This window comes from Diadema antillarum, unplaced genomic scaffold (assembly GCF_040938485.1).
Source record: "Diadema antillarum isolate AM-2024a unplaced genomic scaffold, OU_Dant_1.0 seq00001234_RagTag, whole genome shotgun sequence".
Classification (NCBI taxonomy): domain Eukaryota; kingdom Metazoa; phylum Echinodermata; class Echinoidea; order Diadematoida; family Diadematidae; genus Diadema; species Diadema antillarum.
Genome location: NW_027272022.1, coordinates 849,177 through 868,295, shown reverse-complemented (window position 1 = coordinate 868,295; position 19,119 = coordinate 849,177). Strand labels below are relative to the sequence as shown.

Genomic DNA, 19,119 nt, shown 5'->3' with positions numbered 1-19,119 from the left:
TTTCCGGCTTTACCCTCGTAGAGACTTGACGATATAACCAGAGAACGAACCTCGTAAACTCTCACAACCTAATTTGTGCCTCTAATACATATAAATATGATATATTAGATTGTAGATATTTCGAAAGGGTATGCATAAAATTGTTCAATTATTATAAAATGCTTCGAACTTCCTACATCAACGGCGGATAGCCACAGAATTCATTATCATGCTGAAAAGCAAGAAATGCAAAAGTCATTATTTCTGGAAGAATTTAGAACTAATTCTCCCCTGTGTACAGCTTTAGAGTGCTGTTTTTAAACATGTGCAGGGAATGAGCCTAGAAAACATTTGATTATCTAAGTGACTATCCCATGAATTGTTAGAGTATATAGGGCTAATATTGTAAGTTCTTACAACCAAATCGTCTAAATGGGGCATTATTTAGTCAGTCAGACACAGTTATTGAGAGGGGTTTTTTTTGAAAGTCATTTGTTTTTAACATCAAAATCACATGATTTCCCATTCACAAATTTTACCCAAATGCTATGCTTTTAAAGGAATGTTTCACATGGCAGCATTTTTGCATTTCAACACAACAGTGTACCTACAGGACAGGAAACACTTGAAGTGATTGACTTATACATGAGTGTTTCACCATGCTTGGGTTTGCAGTTTAAAGATCTTACAGCACCAAATATGGTCGAAATACATCTTGAATTTCAAGAGTGGCGACCAATACAAATAATCCATTATTACAGACTGTATAGGCCGTATGTGTGTGTGTGTTTAAAGAATGTACACTGTAAGCCACCATAAACATTGATATGTCTAAAAGTTGCTTGTAACAAGAGATATTAGCTGAAAAGCAGCCATTTTGAATTCTAAGAAGGCAGCCTTGAAAGTTAGGCCTATCAGCAATTTTAGGGAGGGGAAAAGTGCATCTGAATGTTCAACATTATGAGCCCGGTTTATGCCCGAAATGTGAACTGTCTGTATTGCGTACAACATGAGATATGGGTCAAAATATACATTCTGGTATGGCGGCCATTTTGAATTTCAAGACGGCCACTTTTAATATCAAAATGAACCATTGTTCACTCAGAAAAAGATGTTTCAGAATGTCTGACAACATACGCATGCTCTCTGCCCCAAATTAGAACCTTACACAATGCATACGATATGAGATACCGGTCCAATTACATTTGTTATGGTAGCCATTTTGAATTTCAAGATGGCCGCTAAGGAAAATGATCCATCATTAAATAAATAAATGTACATATTAGCATGACTGACATCATAAGCATGCTTTTTGCCCCAAATTTATACTCTACATAGTGCTTACAACCTGAGATATGGGTAAAAATATGTTTAGCTATGGCGGCCATTTTGAATTTCAAGATGGCTTCCTAAAAAATGTATCAAAGCTATCTACAATATTAGAAAATGGTGTAGCAGAATGTCTCACATCACAAACATGCTTTTTGCATCAAATCTGAACCTTCTATGATGCTCACATTATGCAAATTGGGTCAAAATACAGTTTGCTATGGCGGCCATTTTGAAATTCAAAATGGCGACTGAAGACGTGGTCGGAAAAAATGGAACCAAAGTTTTTTGGATTCAGCACCCCCAAATTGACCAAGTTAGCTAAAAAAATCAATTTTGGCACGAAAATCTCACGGGACCCAATATTTCGACATAGTAGACTCTACTATAACGAGAACCAACCATGAACGAAAGAAAGTGATGCACAGACCGTGCAGGAAGGTGGACATGAGGCAAGCTTATAAAATCCATTTTCCCACGGACACTCAGTACGAATCTCAGTACTCTGTTTATCAAATTGTTTGTTTGTCATATACCATTGCAAGCCAATGAAATAAATTTAATTGTAATCTTTTCAAATATATCTTCGTAAAATTGTCTCATGTAGGATACGATTTGAGTTGCTCGTTAGCCGGTTCTTTAATATTAGGCCTACTCATTTTACCCTTTTAATTGAATGGATGACTTAAATAATAGTGCAATGTCACATCAGGTTCTAACTGGTGTGGAGAATGCCAAGATGTAAAAGTAAAACCATATTCTGCATATCCATGGTGGTTTGACACTGACATCGGCCTGAAGAAACTCAATCAAGAAACCCATTGATCGCTTGAGATTGTAGCATGAGTCCGGCTTAAAGGTAGGGAATCCCATTTGCATGCCTTAAATGAAGAGCTGTATAAATACAGTGGTATGTTGAAGAGAGTATCATTTTAGAAACTCCCATAAAGTATTGAAAGTGGAAGGTAACATTTAGTACATTTTTATTGACCGTTAGATTTTGAATTGAATTTTTTTCGGGGCTCACCGTAAATTCCAGTGCATTACTAGGCTAGCTTTGCAGACCCATGCACTGCATGTGTGTCCATCATGTATATTTTGTGAAGAAAGTTCATCAAAACTTACAAACATTTCTATATACATTCTTGCCACACACTCTATATGTTATTACATCAGCTCTTATACTTTTAGATTTGTGTTTATAGATAAAAAATATAGAAGACTGCAACAAAAAGGCTTAAGTGATGGCTGACACACAGAACTACTGAGTAGTTGAGTTTTGTGCATTATTCAAATTGTAGATAACTGTTGACTTCCAAATTTCTCAGCAGTGGCCTAAACAAGTCCCCTGAGGTTTATATTGAATGTTTTGCTGCATTTTGGGAGGTCTGTAAAAGGTATCCCCTACCTTTAAACGTTATCAATGTCGCTCCGATCGTATCACTGTTGTAGCGAGATCTTGATAAGCGTACGAATATACGATCGCTTTGATCGCAGAAGCAGCGCTTCTCGTCGGCTTGGAAAAGCGGCAAAACGTGGCAGCGTCGTAGCATTATCGTAGCTTTCTCTCCTACAGCGCAGGTTGAGCGTAGAGAAACCGTAGTGTAATCGTCTCGGAGGCCAAAAAATGGAGACAGACGGCGATCGCACCACGATTTGTTAAAATCGTCACAGATCGCCATGGTCATCATGGTCGCCTTTAATAGTGAGATGGGGGCCTTAGGAAATCCCCAATGGTAGGTTTCATTGTTTATATACCTTTAATGATCCTTTCTTTTCACGTATGGATGTTAATAAACTGCGTAGGGTGTCAAACAATGTGAAATAGACAATGTACACACATTCTTGGACTTATACTATAAATGACAATACTTTTTTTTTGTCCCAATAGCACCAGATTTTTTTTTGCCAGAATTAAACTCCTCAAAATAAGTTCTGCAATTAAAGTTTGATATATCATATTTTTCTTATACCGGCATTATCCTCATTAAATATGACATAAGAAAGCCTGATTAATCATCTTTAAAATGACACCTCACTTGCTACTGTGATTAGGTATTCCTGGAATGCACAGTATGACTGAGTATGAGGAAAGGTCAAATGTGAAATGTTGCAAAATAGAGCAAAAAAAAAAACATAACATATTTAATATATGTTTGTATTTCGGCTGTGGAGCATCTTTGCATGCATCATCTCTTGCAAAGAAACAAAGAACTTGTGGTCTTTTAATATAAAGCTTGACGCTTTGGTCATTGCGATGGCTAACTAAGGCTATATTCATGAGTATTTAGATCTGCCCCGGCGTCCTACACAAGAAGTCAATCATCTAGGAAGTTGCGGTGGAGTGAGCATTACTTTTCAGGATATTGTTAATAGTTACAATAAATTTATTGATTTCCCCCTAAATTTTGAAATCTAAGGCTGCCAGCTGTGGAATGAATTTTTCGGGCACACTTTCAGCATCTTTGCGTCGGAATGGCAACGAGGTCAAACATGACACGTTATAGAAACCGGCATGCCATCAAAAAGTAGAATTTCGCATGAGGGTCCAACTATTTACAAGACACATGACTTTGGAAGAGCCTTGTGATTACCTATATGGACTGACTCTCAGACTTTCGGCGACGTCACTCTACTTTTTTGAAGTGTAGGACATTACACTAATTGGGAAAATTTGGGTAACCAAATACTCCGGTCCAAGTTAATCAGCTGTTAATGGAATGTTGGCTTTAAGGTGTAAGCCCAGGTAAGTTTTTTTTTCTCTTTGACTATTTTTCGATTGAGGCATGTGCAACCCGTCTGATGGATCCATGCTCAGTTATGACATGTATGATGTATAACTTTCTTCACAAATACGGACCTCCCATGACGGACAAATACAAGTGCCTTGACGATTCCGCCGACCTGTATATATCAGTGGGCAAAATATCTTATTCCAAGGATGACTGCGATACAGAAAGAATGCGATCCCAGACTTTACAAACACAAAAACGTTTTATACACTATCAAAATACGATGCTCCTATCACTGGACTCCTGCGTCATGCTAGAAGTCGGACTATCCACCGTAATTTGGACGTGTCTCACTTTCGGGAAAAGTCGAGGCCAATTCTTTCATTAAAGAAAAAAAACCGACAAAGTAAAAAATCTTGTCAGCAACACTGTCACGAAGGTTATAGACGAATCTGTTACCTTTACTTCAAGAAGATATATTTAACCTTTATATGTATGATAATGCAAATCCTTGTCATTTACATATTGCCTTTCATCATTGACTTTTAAAAGAATGACTTCAATTAGACAGTGAAAACGTACTCAAATCCAGACCACCAAAAAGATGAAACAAAAAATAAAACAGAAAGGAAACGTCGAGTCTCCGGCTTGACGTGTCTTGTTTGGGACGCGGAGCGCGGTGATTTTTGTTTGATGGGGGCTGCTGATACCCTTTTCCTAAACGACATCTTATACTTTCATAATTATGTAGGTAGCTTATAAGAAAAAAGTGATACACCTGTAAAACAGCGTTACAAAAACATGAAATAATAATGTATCTTGAATATTTTCTAGTTTGAATGAAAACAAAAACTAAGAAATTGCGAAAATCTGTTAGCATACGACTGGTAATGAAGGGGGGGAGGGACAGAAAGTACTTTTGTCCCTTTATTATTTTACAGATAACTTCCTGAACATTAGTAGTTGGTTCCAATAACATCAATCTCCGTCATAAACATTTGTTTTCATGTGTGAATGCAGCACAATATGGTTCATGAGACGGCCCGCGGTGTTTAAACCTCTCCGCACACCACCTTTTGACTCTGTATAACATTTTGCACAAGTGACTCCAAAAATTAGTAAATTTTGAATTAATTGAATTGAATTGAATTGAATTGAGTTGAATTGAATTGACAATCCCTGCACATTTTCACGTATTTCACTTCACATTATGTAACACATACACTAAAATATAACACAAACAGCTGACAAACGTACAGGATAGATACGTACCTCTGATGGAAAAATACAACTTCTTCGTCAGTACTGATTACATCATAATTGATACATTTTGTTCGCATTTCATTTCGGAATGAACAATAGATTTTAAAACGTTCGTTGGTATGAGAAGCCGCACTAAGTTTCTGAAGAAATAAATATTACTTAACACTAAACGACAGGCCTTAATCGACTTGATTGCTGCACGAAAACTAATAGATTTATAAGTCATATATACAAGAAATACATAGATAATTATGCATACAACAGAACAGAGAGATTTGTAAAATGTAGGCCTGCCGTCGAAAAAAAAAGAATATTCAGTTGCTATCAACTTTTTTTCACACTGGAATCGCTTATCAACATTCCGGTACAAATAGATGTCATATCATAATCTGATATAAAGCAAACAATACGATTTGACAGGCAGCTATGAACAGTTTGAATAATATGAATACGATATCAGATGATATTGGATACAAAACCTTTATTTTTTTATTGACATTATTGGACTCATTTACTCTTCGCTTGCTTAAAGATATGACAAAACTGGCAAAAATAGAATAATTTATTTTAATTTCTGGCAGAAAATATGAAGTATTTTAACTATATATAAAAACACATGGTAACACTAAAGGTTTTCTTTGTTTAAACCAAGTATGACTTACTTCAAGTAATTAAATTTTGAGTTTGATTCTGTAAAAATTCCTGTGTTAGAGAAATATCTTTGTGTAACATCATAATTATTCCCAAAACAAATGTGTAGGCCTAGTAATGACATCCATAATCTGTTCTCGTAAATTCTACTTCTCTATCAATTTTTCCGCAAAGAATAATCGTGGATTGTCATGGACGAGCAATAATGATCACAGGGCTTATTTCGAAAGGGTGCGGCACGGAGTGGAACGGAGCCGCTCCGCTCCATTCCGCGCCGCACCCTCTCGAGATATCAAAGCCAACTGCTTCTTGTCGAAGTCAGAGCGCAAGTGTCTTATTCAGTGTTCTCCACTATACTACAACGCTTTTACACTGTATCATGATATTGAGCTTACAAAATATTGCTTTATGTACACATTTGTTTACACATAAGATGTAGTGGAGATGAATGGCGGGGGGGGGGGGGGGGGGAGGAAGTGGGAGTAGATTGTAGCGTATCTGCACGTAGGATGATAAGTTGATCTTAACCAGGGAAAGAAACCAAAGAACTGTTAAGGAGCTTGCCTGATGTGGAAAGGTGGATGTGAGACTGACGGATGTAGTGTATATAATGAGAAGGATGACTATGAAATGAATAACACGTTCACTGAGTTACATCATTTAGACACATCACATCTTGAACAGACACAATTCACCTGTTTCCACCTGTATTTACCAATCTTGTTGGGTCTCTGGAACATTATTCGTGAATTCGCTACCGATTATCATGATTTTTTTTGGACGTTATAGTGTACTTTGCATCTGTCCTTTCGAATTTCCGATCTTTCCTGTTTAACACCCGAAACTATTTTTTTTTTTGAAAGGCTTAAATCATCTTTCACTTAAAGCATTTTGCCGAACTCAAGCAATGTTTTGATACATGGCGTATCCGTTCGTTGCAAGGTTGTAATTAATAGTATGGACGTTGTTTTTCGATGTGTCTTCGTGTAGACACCATAGAGTACTAGTATTTTGAAGCTAATTTCACCCCAGCGAGCCTTTAGAATAGCACAAGCCGTTTTGCTAATACATGGAAAACGAAATAATACATGTTTATTTTGGATGTTGGACACTGTTGGAGGAAAATGTAAAGAAACACACCCACAACGCGCTTGTCCTTCAAACGTTAAATAATCTCAATTACACACCTACAGTGTAGTATTTCGTTCTGATATTGGCCTTTTAACTGAGTTATATCATAGCCTCGTATACTGAAAAAAACGCACGAGCCAGTGGGGCGAACGAACTGAATCAGGTGCATAGCACATCCTTCTCGTTGAAGTTAATACAGTTTCAATGGGGAAGAGCAGTGTATGGAATTAAAACCGCAAATATAGGGAACGTATAAGCTGCAATCAGATTGGCGAAAAAACATATCCCTAGGCAAAGATTCAAGAAAAAAGAGACATGTACCCGTCGCATAGTTGACAAAGAAAAGAAGCAAAGTCACACATCCTTTTTTTTTTACCCTAACGCATCAGGGTAACTATAGGGGAGGTGGTTCGGGGTCCCCCGCCCTTTTGTCAGCAATCAAAATATAAACAAAAGGAAAAAAAAGAAAAAACTGAATCCCGTTTGAAATAAAAAACAAACAAACATGAAATTGGGCTTGTACTGGCAGCATAGAATTGAGTTGAAGCCTTTTTTTTATATTTCTTCAATTTTCTTTTCTTTCTTTCTTTTTTTTTTCTTGCTTGTCATCCGATGAAACCCGGCAAAAGAAATGAAACAAAAACAAAAATAGCACGGGAGCTTTTATTTTTCTGCCTGTCAGGTGATTGAACCTGGAAGTGGTCGACTTTTTCTAACTCTGACCCCATCCCCCACCCCATAAAAATCCTACTTACGGGCCTGCCTGTAATCATTATCAGTACCTTTGTTATGCATGTATAGCAACTTGTCCTTTCACTTTTCTTTTTAAAGATTCAAAACATTTTTCCAGGAGACAATTTCAAGATACGGCAAGAATTATTAATGCAAGACTTGTTATTCTTGTTATCCTTGTGGATTATACTGTTTTATGCATAGATAACAAGGAAAATCGAGTACATCATTTTACTAATGACAATTTCATTCATCCTACCAAGTATTGTGCTTATGCTACTGTGTAATTTGACGTTATTTCATGGACCTCATTTGCCATAGTAAAATGGTCGTTTATTTAATTAACAAAGAACATTTCTTGGTTCCTTCTTTCCCTATCTCTTGTTTACCGAGTTCAGACATTTTAAATACAAGCAATACGGCGTTATTGTTAATTGTGAAGCTTTTTAACAGAGTAATCATCTCGTTTCTGCCGTTTCTTGCTTCATACAAGTGTTAAAAATTTTGTGAATACTATTTTATTGCAACTGCTATTTTCAAACTGTTCCTGCATGAGTAACTGTTGCGACAGCTGATGAGTCTGCAAAGTTATGAATTCGAAACATATCTTTCAACAGCATAAAGATAACAAGTTACAAGACATCAATATGAAGATAACAAGTTACAAGACATCAATATGAAGATAACAAGTTACAAGACATCAATATGAAGATAACAAGTTACAAGACGTCAAGCATACGAAAACTTTCATTATGATACAATTAAAGTGAAACCTACGTTACCCACCACTCGTTTTATATTACACGTACATCATGAAAATATTTTCGTCCGTGAAGGCACGAAACAGCATGTTCCCAACTCTTATCATTTCAATGCCATAAAATCATTAGTATTAAGCCAATTGTCTTCAAAATATCAACAGTTACGGACTACTGTTCTACTGCAGAGTTTATACGCGGACATGTTGTAAAGTCTTGCAGTTTTACAACTATTGAATTGTAATTTTTGAGAATTGTATCGCCATAATATTGCGACATCGTGTTATGATATACGTTCACTTAAAGTTGACGAGAAATTAATGTAAGAATATATACCAAAACCAAAAAGAAAATGTACCAAAAGGAGTTGCCCATGTAGTAGTATTATCTTTGTAACTTACGTTACATTAACGTGAAAACATACGTTACGTGGAATCTAACGAATATATTTTTGCGCACGTAGTTTTACATGTTTCATCGATGATACTCAAGAATTGGCTGGCAATTTGGGACTGATAAATGTTGAAAATATTTTCTGAAGAAAGTCCGACGTCAAATTATCGAGAAAACAAATGAACATTACATGAAATAAGGTTTAACACAATAGGACATGCTGTCTTCTGTATAGCATACAGGTCATTGGCCATCCTTCCCATCTGCAGGCAGCATTTACAAACATGGCAGCCGGTGGTATACTTCACATCTGACGCATAATTATCTCAATTATAGACTGTAGTCATCAATCTTAAAGCATTTGAAATAGAATGACATTGGTAACGTATGTTACATGATGAAATTTACTCCCCATGAAAGAAATTATCACACCACAAAAATGAAGCAAAATTATGTGTTCATATTTTTCAACTACAAACTTGAATATTTGTCTCGTGGATTGGTATAAAAATGAAACCTGTTCTAACAACTTTAGTTTTCCCGTTTTGTGATTGTCTAATTATTGTGCCGAAATAGTGGTTTTGGGCCCACAAGTCATGCAGCCCGCTAGTTATACAGCCAACGAGTTCGACACTAAGTGAACAAAGCCCACGAGTTCGACATCAAGTAAACTAGACCCACGAGTTACAGCCCACGAGTTCGACACAAGGGAGAAAAAAAAAAAGACATTGACGCAACGAAGGCTCAGAAGACCGAAACTATTATTATGCAAACGAAATCAACGAGACTGATTAAGAAATAAAAAAGGCGTCGTAATGTCGTCTTTTTGACGTATATTAACAAGGAAAATGGACGTCATTAAGACGTCTCAAACGGACGTCGAAATGTCGTTATTTTGCTCAAAATTAATGGAAGATGTCCAAAAGACGTCATATTTTGACATCTGTCTAACGTTTTGGTCATACAAAGACGTCTTAATGACGTTTAAATCAATATGTCACAGACAAAATGTCACTTCAGAATAACGTCATAAACATGTCGTTTACTCGTCAATTTATGATTTTTACGAAGGCCTTAAAAGGCTTATTGGTACAGAGATAAAAAAAGACGTGCTGAAGAGTTTATGACAAAATCTAATGAAGCTGTGGGTATCTTCAGATACAACCATTAATACGGATCTATACTGCTAGAGTCCCTAAATGCTACACCTATGCTTACCACCTATTCCTATAGTTACTGGTTGTTGTTGTTGTTGTTGTTGTTGTTGTTGTTGTTGTTGTTGTTGTTCTTTTAGAATTGTGGAGCTCTCTGCCGGGTGGGCAATTTGCTCCAAAAAATATATTAACTTTTATTCAAATATACCCTAAAATTCAATTATAAAAACCTACACTACTTCTATTTATTTACAAAAAAAAAAAAAACTAATCACATCTATTCTTAATATTTACAATGATAAAATATTTACATAGGAAGAAAAGGGGACAGGTTTTCGGAAAAGATGTCACCTGCCTACTCCTGCACCGAAATGCAGGGATACGCCGTTCCCGTCGGCAAGCACGTAGAGGACCCGCCCGCCGACGCCGGTGAAGTCTTGGCCTTTCCCGGGGGCAGGCGCCTCTAGTTGTCTTAGATCGGCCTAGGTGTTTAGCCTAGTAGGCAGAGACATCGTGGAAGAGGAGGGATGATAGAAGAATAGCGGAAAGGGTGAGGACAGAACATAGAAAACAGACAGCTAGGGGGGTGGAGGGTATTGTATCACGTTTTTATATAAGAGAAAAAGTTGTAATGCTTCATTACATGGTACTAGACTAGGTCACAATTTTATAATCAGCGTAATAAAAATATGAAAACATTGCCTTCATAAACACAAGTTGGAAGATTGGATAAAATAAGAATAAAGTGTTATGACAGAGTTTGAGTTTGAGTTTGAGGGGGTAGGGGAGGGTGTGGGAGGGGGGTGTCCCCCCTCCCACAGTAAGAACTTTTTGCATTTTGATGTTGCAAATGGTGCAATTTGATGCATGTTTTTGCGCGTTTTATCGACGTGAAACAGTCCCACTTGTTTAAGGTAGCAGTATATTTTAGTGTAGATTATTATTGAACAATTTGCCTATAAAATGGTATAATTCAAATACGCTTCTTGCATTAATTCTTTTTACTGAATATTATGAACGCGACTGAACCCGAGCGAGCGGAGCGAGCGTGGGGGTAGGGGAGGGCGTGGGAGGGGGGTGTACCCCCTCCCACGGTAAGAACTTTTTGCATTTTGATGTTGCAAATGGTGCAATTTGATGCATGTTTTTGCGCGTTTTATCGACGTGAAACAGTCCCACTTGTTTAAGGTAGCAGTATATTTTAGTGTAGATTATTATTGAACAATTTGCCTATAAAATGGTATAATTCAAATACGCTTCTTGTATTAATTCTGTTCACTGAATATCATGAACGCGACTGAACCCGAGCGAGCGGAGCGAGCGAGGGGGGAGGGGAGGGTGTGGGAGGGCACTGGCGTAGCCAGGGGGGGGCGATGGGGGCGATCGCCCCCCCTAAGATTTGGACCGGGGATTTGGGAGGCGGAAAAAAAAATGCGTGTATACTATGATGCATGCACACGAAGCGGGTCTCCTTTGCATCCTTTCATCAAATGAGATATTTTTTGAATATTTCACTCAAAGTGTGCACCAGATCGTTGAATTTCAATTCAAAATATGCAAAATCTCTCGTGCTTGGGAGGGGGATACCCCCTCCCAAACCCTCCCCCTCTGTGCCTCTTTCCCTAGCTTATAACACTTTTTAGATTTAAAAAAAATTATGAATAATTCTGAGTGCACAAGACTTATCACTTATATTCCGAAACTCAAGGTTCCCTCATGTATAAGGGGAATTCCCCCTTTTAATCGACCCTTTCCTCCCTCAGCCCCCCCCCCATCAGTTTTTTTTTTTTTTTTTTGTGTGTGTGATTTCCCAAATGTTGATTCCATCAAAAATGCGTAGATGAGATATCTCAATTTCAACCTTAAAAAGGCAAAAGCTCGATCGGAAGGGAAGAGTGGGGATAACGCTTGCCCACGCCTTCTCCAGGGCCTGCTCCCCGGCCCCTTCCCCCCCCCCCCCCCCCTTCCGCCATGCATAGAAGTATAGACTGTGGCTATACCCAGATCGCTTTATTTCAATTCTAAAAACGCAAAAGCTCCGCGAGCGGGAGGATGAATCCCCCTTCCTCTAAGCTCTACCTCACTAGACTTTATACATACACACATGGTGCATATTCGGAATAAGAACTAAATTCCGTGATTTTATCACTTCGATGAAAAAGTATTGCACCAAAAATTTGCAACAGATCGCTAAATTTCAGGTCTGAAAACGCAAAATCACCTTCGTGTGGGAGGGGATATGCCCCTATCTACACCCTCGTGTGCATGCTTTTTCTGTTTGACTGCTGAACAGACAGTGTTCATGATATTCAGTGTAAGAATTAATACAAGAAGATTATTTAAATGATACCATTTTATAGGCAAATTGTTCAATAATATTCTACACTAAATTATACTGCAACTTCAATAATAATCTACACTAAAATATACTGCTACCTTAAACAAGTGGGACTGTTTCAACTCGATTAAACGCGCAAAAACATGCATCTAATTGCACCAAACAAGTGGGACTGTTTCAACTCGTTAAAACACGCAAAAACATGCATCAAATTGCACCATTTGCAACATCAAAATGCAAAAAGTTCTAACCGTGTGAGGGGGACACACCCTCCCCTCCCCCTTCGCTCTCTCCGCTCTCTCGGGTTCAGTCGCGTTCAGGATATTCAGTGAAAAGAATTAATACAAGAAGCGTATTTAAATGATAGTATTTTATAGGCAAATTGTTCAATGATAATCTACATCAAAATATACTGCTACCTTAAACAAGTGGGACTGTTTCACGTCGATAAAACGCGCAAAAACATGCATCAAATTGCACCATTTGCAACATCAAAATGCAAAAAGTTCTCACCGTGGGAGGGGGAACAACCCCTCCCACACCATCCCCTCCCCCTTCGCTCTCTCTGCTCTCTCGGGTTCAGTCGCGTTCATGATATTCAGTGAAAAGAATTAATACAAGAAGTGTATTTAACGTATACCATTAAGTATAGGCAAATTGTTCAATAATAATCTACACTAAAATATACTGCTACCTTAAACAAGTGGGACTGTTTCAACTCGATTAAACGCGCAAAAACATGCATCTAATTGCACCATTTGCAACATCAAAATGCAAAAAGTTCTCACCGTGGGAGGGGGACACCCCCTCCCACACCCTCCCCTCCCCCTTCGCTCGCTCCGCTCGCTCGGGTTCAGTCGCGTTCATGATTTTCAGTGAAAAGAAGTAATACAAGAAGTGTATTTAAATTATACCATATTATAGGCAAATAATTGTTCAGTGATAATCTACATCAAAATATACTGCTACCTTAAACAAGTGGGACTGTTTCATTGCATCAAATTGCACCATTTGCAGCAAACAGTTCTCACCGTGGGAGGGGGAACACCCCCTCCCCTCCCCTCGCTTGCTCCGCTCGCTCGGGTTCAGTCGCGTTCATGATATTCAGTGAAAAGAATTAATACAAGAAGTGTATTTATATTATACCATTATATAGGCAAATTGTTCCATGATAATCTACATCAAAATATACTGCAACCTTAAACAAGTGGGACTGTTTCAACTCGTTAAAACACGCAAAAACATGCATCAAATTGCACCATTTGCAACATCAAAATGCAAAAAGTTCTTACCGTGAGAGGGGGGACACCCCCCTCCCACACCCTCCCCTCGCCCTTCACTGGCTCCGCTCGCTCGGGTTCAGTCGCGTTCATGATATTCAGTGAAAAGAATTAATACAAGAAGTGTATTTAACTTATACCATTAAGTATAGGCAAATTGTTCAATAATAATCTACACTAAAATATACTGCTACCTTAAACAAGTGGGACTGTTTCAACTCGATAAAACGCGCAAAAACATGCATCTAATTGCACCATTTGCAACATCAAAATGCAAAAAGTTCTCACCGTGGGAGGGGGACACCCCCTCCCACACCCTCCCCTCCCCCCTCGCTCGCTCCGCTCGCTCGGGTCCAGTCGCGTTCATGATTTTCAGTGAAAAGAAGTAATACAAGAAGTGTATTTAAATTATACCATATTATAGGCAAATTGTTCAATGATAATCTACATCAAAATATACTGCTACCTTAAACAAGTGGGACTGTTTCACGTCGATAAAACGCGCAAAAACATGCATCAAATTGCACCATTTGCAACATCAAAATGCAAAAAGTTCTCACCGTGGGAGGGGGAACACCCCCTCCCCTCCCCCTCGCTTGCTCCGCTCGCTCGGGTTCAGTCGCGTTCATGATATTCAGTGAAAAGAATTAATACAAGAAGTGTATTTATATTATACCATTATATAGGCAATGTATTGTTCAATGATAATCTACATCAAAATATACTGCAACCTTAAACAAGTGGGACTGTTTCAACTCGTTAAAACACGCAAAAACATGCATCAAATTGCACCATTTGCAACATCAAAATGCAAAAAGTTCTCACCGTGGGAGGGGGACACCCCCTCCCACACCCTCCCCTCCCCCTTCACTCGCTCCGCTCGCTCGGGTTCAGTCGCCTTCATGATATTCAGTGAAAAGAATTAATACAAGAAGTGTATTTAACTTATAGCATTTTATAGTCAAATTGTTCAATAATAATCTACATCAAAATAAACTGCTACCTTAAACAAGTGGGACTGTTTCACGTCGATAAAACGCGCAAAAACATGCGTCAAATTGCACCATTTACAACATCAAAATGCAAAAAGTTCTTACCGTGGGAGGGGGGGTACCCCCCTCCCACACCCTCCCCCCCTCGCTCGCTCCGCTCGCTCGGGCTCGGTCGCTTCGCTCCCTCGCAGACTAACCGCCCCCCCTAAGATGAAATCCTGCCTACGCCGTTGTGGGAGGGGGGTGTCCCCCTCCCACAGTAAGAACTTTTTGCATTTTGATTTTGCAAATGGTGCAATTTGATGCATGTTTTTGCGCGTTTTATCGACGTGAAACATTCCCACTTGTTTAAGGTAGCAGTATATTTTAGTGTAGATTATTTAGTGAACAATTTGCCTATATAAAATGGTATAATTTAGATACACTTCTTGTATTAATTCTTTTCACTGAATATCATGAACGCGACTGAACCCGAGCGAGCGGAGCGAGCGAGGGGGAGGGGGAGGGTGTGGGAGGGGGGTGTCCCCCCTCCCACGGTAAGAACTTTTTGTATTTTGATGTTGCAAATGGTGCAATTTGATGCATGTTTTTGCGCGTTTTATCGACGTGAATTAGTCCCACTTGTTGAAGGTTGCAGTATATTTTAGTGTAGATTATTATTGAACAATTTACCTATAAAATGGTATAATTTAGATACACTTCTTGTATTAATTCTTTTCACTGAATATCATGAACGCGACTGAACCCGAGCGAGCGGAGCGAGCGAGGGGGGAGGGGAGGGTGTGGGAGGGGGGTGTCCCCCTCCCACAGTAAGAACTTTTTGCATTTTGATTTTGCAAATGGTGCAATTTGATGCATGTTTTTGCGCGTTTTATCGACGTGAAACATTCCCACTTGTTTAAGGTAGCAGTATATTTTAGTGTAGATTATTTAGTGAACAATTTGCCTATATAAAATGGTATAATTTAGATACACTTCTTGTATTAATTCTTTTCACTGAATATCATGAACGCGACTGAACCCGAGCGAGCGGAGCGAGCGAGGGGGAGGGGGAGGGTGTGGGAGGGGGGTGTCCCCCCTCCCACGGTAAGAACTTTTTGTATTTTGATGTTGCAAATGGTGCAATTTGATGCATGTTTTTGCGCGTTTTATCGACGTGAATTAGTCCCACTTGTTGAAGGTTGCAGTATATTTTAGTGTAGATTATTATTGAACAATTTACCTATAAAATGGTATAATTTAGATACACTTCTTGTATTCTTTTCACTGAATATCATGAACGCGACTTAACCCGAGCGAGTGGAGCGAGCGAGGGGGTATAGGGGAGGGTGTGGGAGGGGGAGGGTCCCCTCCCACGGTGAGAACTTTTTGCATTTTGATGTTGCAAATGGTGCAATTTGATGCATGTTTTTGCGTGTTTTAACGAGTTGAAACAGTCCCACTTGTTTAAGGTTGCAGTATATTTTAGTGTAGAGTATTATTGAACAATTTGCCAATAAAATGGTATAATTTAAATACACTAATCTTCTTGTATTAATTCTTACACTGAATATCATGAACGCTGTCTGTTCAGCAATCAAAGAGAAAAAGCATGCACACGAGGGTGTAGATATAAAGGGGCATATCCCCTCCCACACGAAGGTGATTTTGCGTTTTCAGACCTGAAATTCAGCGATCTGGTGCAAATTTTTGGTGCAATACTTTTTCATCGAAGTGTTAAAATCACGGAATTTAGCTCCTATTCCGAATGTGCACCATCTGTGCGTATGTATAAAGTCTAGTGAGCTAGAGCTTAGGGGAAGGGGGATTCCTCCTCCCGCTCGCGGAGCTTTTGCGTTTTTAGAATTGAAATAAAGCGATCTGGGTATAGCCACAGTCTATTTCTTTGCATGGCGGGGGGGGGGGGGGGGGGGGGGGGCGAGCAGGGAGAAGGCGTGGGCGAGTGTTATCTCCACCCTTCCCTTCCGATGGAGCTTTTATCTTTTTAAAGGAGAAGTCCGGACGATTTTGAAAAAAATTAACCAAAATCTACATAAATAAAGGACCATAATGACTAAGTTTCATTGAAAAAGACCCTCCCAACTCGCCACAATCGATTTTTTAGCATCACTAATTTTGAATCGTAACCGTTCGATTTCTGTACGCCGGCGAGAAAGATCACGTGACAGCGTGACGTTTCATCCTCACATTGCTTTTTGCTTGGAGCGTCAGCTGGCTCGGGGGAGCCCTGCTTGAGCAACGGTGATACGGGCCAAGCAAGCGGTAGTAGCGTACCGCTCAACAGTCTCTGACCACACAGCGGATGCACGCGGCATGATCTATTGCTTCATTAAAAAAATGCCGATGCGTCAAGTGTTAGGGTGTTGTCAATACTTCAACTTTACTAGTAAGTCTTCAAATTGAAGAAATATTTCGATTTTAAATTGATATCTATCCACGATACTACCTTTACATGATCCTGAATGCTACAACACGCAGCCCGATTACGCTGTGTGTATTGGGCTGCTGGTCGTAGTTACCGGCGCGGCGCGGCGGCGGTACCAAGCTGGCGCTGGCGTTTCTTCCTCGGTTCAAGTTACATGTATACTGTCGTATTTTATCACCGTCAGACACACTTTTCAACAGTCTCGGACAACAAAAGAGGCAAGAATTCTGACATTGACAGACTGATTTCAGATTGTTCACACTCAGAAGTCGAAAAAACGATCGCGGATTGTGATAGCACTTGGCAGCAGCAGACGTAAATGTATGCCTGCACAGCCCGACAACAGCTAATGCATTGTAAGTGATGGGGTGGACACTAATAAGTACGGCAGTATTATAATACATACATATTTCAATTTAAACGAAAATGTTATAGCATTGCAACTCTTTTACATTAATCTTTGAAGATTTCATATAGATATATAACGAAGATTATTTGAATAAAGGAATACAGCGTTTGGCAACAGCACACCTAAATCGGTGTACGGTCTCCTGCAGTAGCGCCGACAAGGCACACCTATGCAGGCATGCAGATACCGCCCGCAGTCAGCAGTGCAATGGGAGATCGATGCGTAGCTGGGCTTCGCTCGCGGTGCTCTCAGCTGAGGAAACTGCGCCCGATACGTCACGCGCAATGCATCCTGGGACAGATAGTACGAAGGGCAGCTCGCGACGGATTCGAACATGAAGAATTACCTTATTTAAAAAAAAATCATAGTAAATGTATCTGATGGTCTTTTCTCGTCGGGAAAAGGGTAATAGGCTCATGAAATATTGATCTTTACACACGAAACGGCTGATAATCGTCCGGACTTCCCCTTTAAGGTTAAAATTGAGATATCTCGTATACGCATATTTGATGGAAGCAACATTTGGGAAATCACACACACACACACACACACACACACACACACACACAAACTGATGGGGGGGGGGGCTGAGGGAGGAAAGGGTCGATTAAAAGGGGAAATTCCAGTTATACATGAGGGAACCTTCAGTTTTCGGAATATAAGTCTTGTGCACTCAGAATTATTCAGAATTTTTTGTAAATCTAAAAAGTGTACTTAGCTAGGGAAAGAGGCACAGAGGGGGAGGGTTTGGGAGGGGGATACCCCCTCCCAAGCACGAGGGTTTTTGCATATTTTGAATTGAAATTCAACGATCTGGTGCACACTTTGAGTGAAATATTCAAAAAAAATATCTTATTTGATGAAAGGTTGCAAAGGAGACCCGCCTCATGTGCATGCATACAGTATACACGCATTTTTTTTCCGCCTCCCAAATCCCCGGTCAAAATCTTAGGGGGGGGGGGCGACCCCCCCCCCCCATCGCCCCCCCCCCCCCCCCCCCCCTGGCTACGCCAGTGCATCAAACAGAATTCTTAATTACTTCACACTTTTGTGTGGTCGCTACGAAAAGAACTTAGCTGAACTAAAACAATCCTTTGCAAGCCTGGCAAATTCCACAAGTGGCATCTTATGAAATTATGTTTTGTCTTTCATCCCTAAAAGAAGAAGAAAAAAAAAATCACACCAAAGAATCACTTGTGTGACCTTCCCATGAAACCGAAGTGAAACATTCATGATTTTAAGAACAAATGGAGGGAAGTTGAAAAGCTCTGGGGCCGCATATATTGCGCACCATCAGTATGATTACGAGGTCAATTTTTGATAAGCCAATCAGAAACGAAACTTTATGTAACTATCTCACATGACGTGGGGTTAGTTTTGGCATGCGCCATAATCCTTCCAATAATGCGATATCGATACCGATAACGATAGCAAAGGATCCTATCCTCTTGTACTCAGCTATCACCCCTTTCCCAACTCGCAGCTTTGTCTCTCAATTCGATACCGTACATTCTGGAAAATCAGTAGCTTGTTTCTTTAAAAACAAAATCCAA

The 19,119-nt window shown here is 39.5% G+C and overlaps 1 protein-coding gene across 1 annotated transcript in view; it reads right to left on the bottom strand.

Moving 5' to 3' along the window:
- The window catches only part of LOC139745125 (UDP-glucuronosyltransferase 2C1-like), a 100,791-nt gene that overhangs the window by 10,494 nt on the left and 71,178 nt on the right, over positions 1-19,119 (bottom strand). The window lies entirely within an intron of this gene.